At 40.9% G+C, this 7580-nt stretch overlaps 1 long non-coding RNA gene across 1 annotated transcript; it reads right to left on the bottom strand.

Moving 5' to 3' along the window:
• On the bottom strand, positions 1 to 7048 carry LOC112831969 (uncharacterized). Its single transcript, XR_003210277.2, has 2 exons — positions 6986 to 7048; positions 1 to 442 (listed from the first exon to the last, which is right to left on the bottom strand). It is a non-coding gene; the product is annotated as an uncharacterized lncRNA (long non-coding RNA).
• Between the last annotated feature and the right edge of the window lie 532 nt (positions 7049 to 7580).

The raw sequence follows: 7580 nt of genomic DNA, 5'->3' as shown, positions 1-7580 counted from the left end.
TTACAATTTGCACCATTTATTATAATTGTGTGCAAAACATGACCGCGGGGTGTTACACAGAGCTCTTGTTACAAGATGAGGTCTCTGAGTGCTGTTCCCGTCGATGATGTTATTCAGCAGGATGGCTCACATGTTGAAATTTGAAACTCCTTGGGTGAAGAATCCCTCTGCAGGCTGTACCAGATGTTGCTTGTGTAGCTCCCCAAGCACAGAGAGATGAGTTAATCCTTGAATTATTCTGAACTTGCATCAAACTCAGAGGCTTTGATCCAATGAGCCATGGCAATAAAAAAACAAGGCTATCAGAAGAGCTGTGGGTGGTAGTCCTGTCTCTGAGAGAGGAACAGGGCCACTGGCTGACGGCTGCATTCCAGAAGGCCTCCAGATGCAGAGAGCCATGAGCAGAGGGCCTCACTTAGTGTGATGTTGTGAAAATCCTGCACTTGAAACACATGTGGTCATAAACAAAAACTTCCTCCCCCTTTAAAGACCCTGCCGAAGTATCACCCTCTCCAAGCTGTTTCCCCTGAATGTTCCTCACTGACCCCACTTACCTTTTTTTAGCCTCATCATCCATAGCACACAGCTTGACACTTGGTTATTCTCCAAATACACAGTCTTCCCTCCCCAGTTATATGGTAAGTTCCTAGAGGTCCTAAACCAAATATATTTTATGTTTCTTTGTATCCCTGAATGCCAGCACTCTAAGAGGCATCGTGGTCATCTTTTCATCCCTAAAATCTAGTGCAGTATCCAGCATATAGCAGACACTCAGTAAATGAGTAAATAGGTGCTTATTAAATGAATGGAATTGACTGATAGCTAAGTGGAGTTGGCATGGCATAAATAAGGGAAGATGTCACAGGCGTTTTGTCTTATTTGCCCAGCACCTCAACCCACTCCTCTCTTCCAGAACCTTCCTTTCCTTATCCTCATCTTTGTGGTTCCCACAGGATTTGCCATGTTGTTTCATGACTCTCTGGAGTTTACCTGACTCCAACTGCTTCAGTGAATCCTTCCCTGGGATTTTTCAACTTGGAACCAGAAAGAATGTTAAGATAGGTTTTGTTTTTTATGCTTTGTTTTTTTTTTCCCCCTAGTGACCAAAGTTATTAAATGTACTGTTAAGTTAGGGAGCTATTGGCCCCCATGTTTTTCGCCACTTGAAGAAAGCTGATCACTAGCTAGAGCGAAGAACGAAACTAATGAAGAGAGTGAATGGAAGCACAGAGACAAAAATAAAAAAGAACTCTGATGGTTTTGAGCTCCTGGTTTCAGTTGTTCCCATGCCCCAGGCACAGTCCTGTCTTTGGGTTTCACAGACATCACATTATCCCTTATAACAAACCCCTCCTTTGCTTAAACGAGTTTGAGTTAGGTCTCTCTGTCGCTTGTAACCACGTAAGTCCTAACTAATAAAGAAGTCCCTGCTTAGTGGCAGACACTCCATAAAAAAGAATGGATGAATAAAGTCACACTAGACCAAATTATGAAGTTTTACAAACAGGAATTTTTCAAAACTTCCTATTCTTATTTGTGGTTCTGATAAATATCTTTTTGATACCCGCCCTTCTGCCACTGCCCCCAGGGGTAGTGCAGTTCTGAGTATAGAGGGGGCACATGGTATACATGGCAGCTACAGTTTCTGGTAAGTTGATTCTTCATTTTCATTTTCAATGACTTTTTAATCTGTGTGTGCATTGGTTGAGAATCTCAGATGCTTGGGGTTGCAAAGCCAGCTGTGCATGATGGAAGACATTTGTAACAACTCTGTAAAGTGCACATAGAGTGATGGGTTTTGAACAGCAGCTGTGAACTGAACACAAAAGGATGGTCCTCAGAAGCAAAGGGAAGGAGTCTTTAAATAGCGCCATGGTAGACAAGATGGTACTAAAGACTTACTGGTGTCCACATTTTCTGAACTTCAAATTTAGCCACATGTCCCAGTGTGTATGAGAGAAATTTATGGGAACAATGGGACAGCTTATTTGATGTTGGATCACTGGCTCAGTGTCTCTGGTTACCATATTTGTAGAACTAATCTGTAGCATCAGACCTTTCTTTAGACAGGCTGGTCTACTTACTGCCACCCAAATGGCCATGTGCGTTTTATCCTTAACACATTTTCAGGAAAAATCCTGGTGCCAGATACCTCTTCTTGCCTTACTTCATTTCCTTTCATTCATATCAAACCCATCCCCCAAGTAAAGCAATCCTATCTCCACCAGAAGCGACTGTTCTATCCTGCCATACGTGACATTTTATCATTCATTCTAAGAATGCCAAGTATAGGCTCTTATCCACACTCCCTTTCCCATGAAAAAATCCCTAATTGATATTGGTGCTCCTTCCACTCAAGGCCGGCAAGAACTTCAGAATTCATCTCAACACAGAATGTGAGGCAGCCAATAAAGGCCCTGGGGTTGGCACGTGGCATGAAACCCAGTGGCTATCTCTGATCCATTCCCTTATATTGTTATTTGAAGCTTTTGGATGTGCTGTTTCCTTTCTACAACTGAGCTACTAAGTCCTTGGGGATAACAGCAAGATAATATCAATAATCATAACAGCAACAACAATAATAGCAGCAAATATTCCTTGAATACTTGTATGTGCTGGCACTGTGCTAGCCGTTTTAATCCTCAACACAATCCTGTGAAGGTATTAGTATAATCTGTGTTTTATAGATGGGGAGTCTAAGTCTTATGTTTATTTGTTAAATTGATTTTTAAATAAAAATTATAGATATTTACACTGTATAACATGATTATTTGATACACATGTATATAGTGAAGTGATTACTGCCTTCAAGCTAATTAACGTATCTTCTCCTCTCATAGTTACCACTTTTTGTTATTGCTGTGATGCGAGCACCTGAAATCTACTCTCTCGGCAAATTTCTAGAGTGTTAATTATAGTGTTATTAGATATAGTCACCATGATGTACATTAGATCTCTATATGTATTCATCTCATATAACTGCAAATTTGTACCATTTGACCGACATCTTCCCATTTCTTCCACCTCCCGTCCCTGGTAACCATCATTCTACTCTTTGTTTCTATGCATTCAATATTTTTATAAGTGATGTCATTCAGTTTTTTTTTTCTTTCTGTGTGCGGCTTATTTCAGTTAGCATAATTTCTTCTGGGTTCATAGATGTTGACATTTACAAGACTGGACAATATTCCAGTACACACACACACACACACACACACACACACCAGTTTCTTAGTCCATTCATCTGTTGATGGACACTGAGATTGTTTCCATATCTTGAGTCTTAAAGATAATAAGTAACTTGTCCAAATATACACAGCCAGAATATGGCAGAACCAGAATTTGACGTCCAAACCTTTGCTCTTAACCAATGTGGTGTGTTATGTTGTCCTTCTTTGCATTGTCCAACCAGCACAAAGCTGTGTGCATAAGTATTTGTTGAATATAGAGGTTCTGTGAATATAGGGTTTTTATGAAACAATAAAGTTCTTCACAAGAGACAAAGGGAAATTGAATTGAAAATACCAGAAGCACAAAGAGTTGGAGCATACTTGAAAGGAGCCTACTTCACTTTCCCAGTACCTTTGGCCAAAGGCAGTGCCATTCCCCATTCCACAAATAAGCATGCTTTATGCAAACAGAAATGCTAAAGATCAACTCTAAGGAGAGGGGCACTCTGGTGAAGAAGCAGCTCTGGGAGTTTGAGAGCCTCCCGATGGATCCTCTTGGGGGTTCTGCTACCACAAGTCACTGGCACCTCTCTCGGATTCAGTTTCCAAATTTGTAGAATATTTCATTTAGACTTGTTTATCACTACCCAGATATGTTTCCTGGAGTATTGGCCTTACAAGAAATTCATATAAAAAGTAGTTGTTCTGTCAAGTGCTAATGGGAAATTGCATTTCCCCTTGGGTGACACATAATCCATATTAAAGGATATGAGTAGGCCAGCAGGAAAGAACCTGCTTATTTAATGTTTACTTAATGTTTATTTAACTCAGCATTTCCTGGCCTCTTTGGTTTCACACAATAGCTGCTAATATCTCAGAGCTAATACACTTAGGTTAAAAAAAAAACAATTGGCTAAATAGTTTCTAAAGATCCTTCCTAACATTCTATAAATCTCTAAAACAATAATCTTACTTGAGTATAAACTGCCCTCAATGAATTAAAGGTCGAGTCACAGTTTCAAGTTTTTGAGATTTCTTTGTCAGAAAAGTTGAAAGGCTATTAAGATGACCTATCCACGTTTAGCCGGTCATGCTGCCCTGTGATTTTCCTGAAGTGGACAGTAGGGGGCACTAGTGGACTGCAGTAACGGTCACCTCTCCACAAACGCCGCAAGGAAGGGCCAACTGAAGTTGTAGCAACAAGCCCTGATTCCCTTTCCAGCTGAACAGAAAGCTAGTGAGAGCCAATTCCTCTCCCTTTGGGGTCTTTCTCTCTCTGTGGGTCTGTCTCTGTCTCTCTCCCCCCTTCGGAGGAAATATTGGGATTGAATCAGGATAGATAACACTGCATGTGTGTCCTTTACCTTTAGAGACAAATCATATAAGGCAACTCTTTCCAACTGCTTGTCATTGGTTGTGTTCATTTTGGAGCAGTTATACTTGACAGTGGAAGTTATTGGACTAAAACATAGAGCCTCCGAGTTGAAAAAGGAATTCTTTCCTTTATCAATTCTCTCATTTTAAAATAAAAAATTATATAGGTGAAGAAAAGAATAAACTTTTTTAGGATGTAATTTCTTTTCAATTTATATTTTCTCTCTAAACTTTGGGTGTAAGGCTTACGCAGTAAGACTTTTTAATGATGTAGCAGACTATAAAAGGCTTGCGGGCAAAATGGAGATACATAACTTTTTCCCACTCATTTTTGTCATTTTCCTGTGAAGTAGAACAAGGCAGGCAGGCCTCCCTAACCCAGGCAAACACAAGAGATTGGAATGACCCATTCTAAGATATTGTCACTTTTCCTCCCTCCTCCATCATTGTTAATTCCTCGCTTCCCCCCATGCTGCCCCTACAAGGAGCCCCCCCCACTAAGGAAAGAAATTTTACATAGACTTAAAAAACGTTTTCTTCAAGAGAAAGTATAAGCACGATTCGGGAGTATAGCCTACAGAAAGGAACAGAGGACCGAGAAATCACTTTTCACCCTAAAGAAATTCTCTACATCCCAGCTCAGAGGAATGTTGAGCTTAGAGAGAGTTTTCAGCATTCACTTCATCTCATCCTTAACTTGTGTACTTGAGGGGACCTGAGGCTCAAGGCCATGCAGCAGCCAAAGCCTGCTCTTCCCACGACCGCTTGTTGGACCCCAGTCCCAACATTTTAGAAGATTTCAGGCCCTCATATTTGCAGGCAGCAAGGTGCACAAGCAATGGCCACATGCCACACTGATTCTATATACTGGCGGAGCGTCTTGTTTGTGACAATGCCATTCTTGCTCCATGAGAACAGGGGGGGGAAATGGCTTTGAGGGGATGCTGCTGGGCCAGAAAGCAAAGCCCAGTTGTCTGTCTGATTTCTGATCCATCTCTGCTACTCACCTCTCTCAGAAAGATGCTGGGAAGAGCTCAGAAGTTAATTAAGCAGTTTAAGCTCTTTGGAAAATTTCTAGTGCCTGAGAATTCCGGGAAGTACTGAATCATAAAGTCAAGAAGAGGAAAAGTTTCATGAGAAAAGGATGAAATGAATATGTATTTAACAACTCCCATATTGTTGGACATATTTTTTTTTTCAACCTCATAGTCACTCTTAGAGGTAGGCATCCTGTGATCCTCTTTTTATAGAGAGGGGAGGAAGAGTATCCAAGTGGTTGAGGTGGTGGGCCCAGATCACTGAATTTATAAGCTAGGATTTGAACTCAGGTCTGTGTTCACTGCTCAGAACCATTACACATTTACTGTTTGCGCTCACCTCACTAGGGTGAGGCTCAGTCCATACCCTCTATGTGTGAAAGATTTTTTTCCTAGACCTCTTTCAAACCTGCACAGATAAAAATATTCTAGAGCCACATTTGTGTCTGCCTTTCACAATCATAAGAGTGAGCAAATTCTTCCTAGCATCTAACTTAAATACCCGTAAATGCAATGAGAACTACTGGCCTTGCCCTCAGGGAACATGGAAAATGGCTACAACGTTCCAGTTAGCAGCAGCTTCCAGTCCTGCTTCCAAATTGCTTCTGTTAAAAGAATCTCCAATTCAAAACACATGCACTGTCATGGATCCTCACCCCTGCCCCAGATGCTCGACTTTTCTTTGGCCCCTTTTAGGATGAGCCTGAAATATCACTCAGAATCAGGCCCCGTTAACCAGATTACAGTCAAGGTGGATCAAGTCTTTTCCTCTACTCCCATTGCTGAGCTGAGATCTGGTCGGATCCCTTTTTTCAAAGTATGTTCTAGGGCTGTTTTGTTTTTTTTTTTGGTGATCACATACAAGGGCTTATGGCTGCCAGGGACCAGAAAACAGAGTTTCTTACACAGGGAATTTGGGCACTTGTTTTGATTCTTTACAAATAGAAAAATTTAGCCTGGCAGTCCCTCAGCAAAAATTACATATTCAGGGCATGATAGGAATGTGTAGCATTACAACAACTTACACTTAAGCTTTGTGGAAAATGAAGGGAATCTGGAGGTTAGAGACCTGGGGGTGAATCCTGTCACAGCCCCTTAGTAGCTATGTGATCTTCACATGTTAGTAAACTTCTCTAGACTTCCATTTTCTTCTCTGTGGAATGCAAGTAATAATACGTAACTCATAGAGATATTGAAAAGATTCCTACGAAGTGCTCTGCAAACATTTTAGAGATATTATTATTAGCACTATTGCCATTGCTTCAGCACTAAAAATGCCTATGCCTGATTCAAGAGAAGAATAAACTTCAATCTTGCTACTTTGGGGCATACCTTTATTCTAGACATTTACTATGTGCCAGGCTTTACATATTTCAAGTCTCATGTGTATTGGCTCATTCTTACCTAGAAGGTAGATGCTCTCTTTAACATTCTCATTTTACAGCTGGAGCAAGGAAGTGAAGCAAATTACCTGTTTCTATGAGCTCATAAGTGATAGAACCTAGGCAGTCTAATTCCAGAATCCAGCTCCTGAGCACTTTATCAGATAGGACTCATTTTGGATATGAGTAGCAGAAACCCAGTGTAACAGTGGCTTAACATAGATAGAAGTTTGTTTTTCTCTTATGTAAGAGTCTAGAGGTTGATAAATCAAGACCAGATTAGAGGCTTGGCTCCACACACTGTTCAGGGCTCCAGGCTCCTTCTCTATTCCAGTTCTCCTGATGGGTAGTCCTGTTTCCAACATTCAAAATAGATGCTAGAGCTTTAACCATTACATATACATTCCAAGCAGCAGGATAGGAGAGAAAAGGGATCAAACACATGCCAGTTATTAACGGAGGACTGTTCCCAGTTGCGGCCATTTGACATTTCTGCTTACTTTCCATTGATCACAGTAGCAAGGGGGCTGAAAAATGTAGTCATTATTCTAGATGGCTTTGTGGTCAGTTAAACTGGAGGATTTTATTACTGAAAGAAGGGAAGAGGTAGTCAGAGG

Source organism: Callorhinus ursinus, unplaced genomic scaffold, assembly GCF_003265705.2.
Source record: "Callorhinus ursinus isolate GAN/ISIS: 27379988/994484 unplaced genomic scaffold, GSC_fseal_2.0 scaffold14, whole genome shotgun sequence".
In the NCBI taxonomy this organism is placed as follows: domain Eukaryota; kingdom Metazoa; phylum Chordata; class Mammalia; order Carnivora; family Otariidae; genus Callorhinus; species Callorhinus ursinus.
The sequence above is the reverse complement of the archived record's forward strand: the minus strand, read 5'-3'. Positions and strand labels throughout refer to the sequence as shown.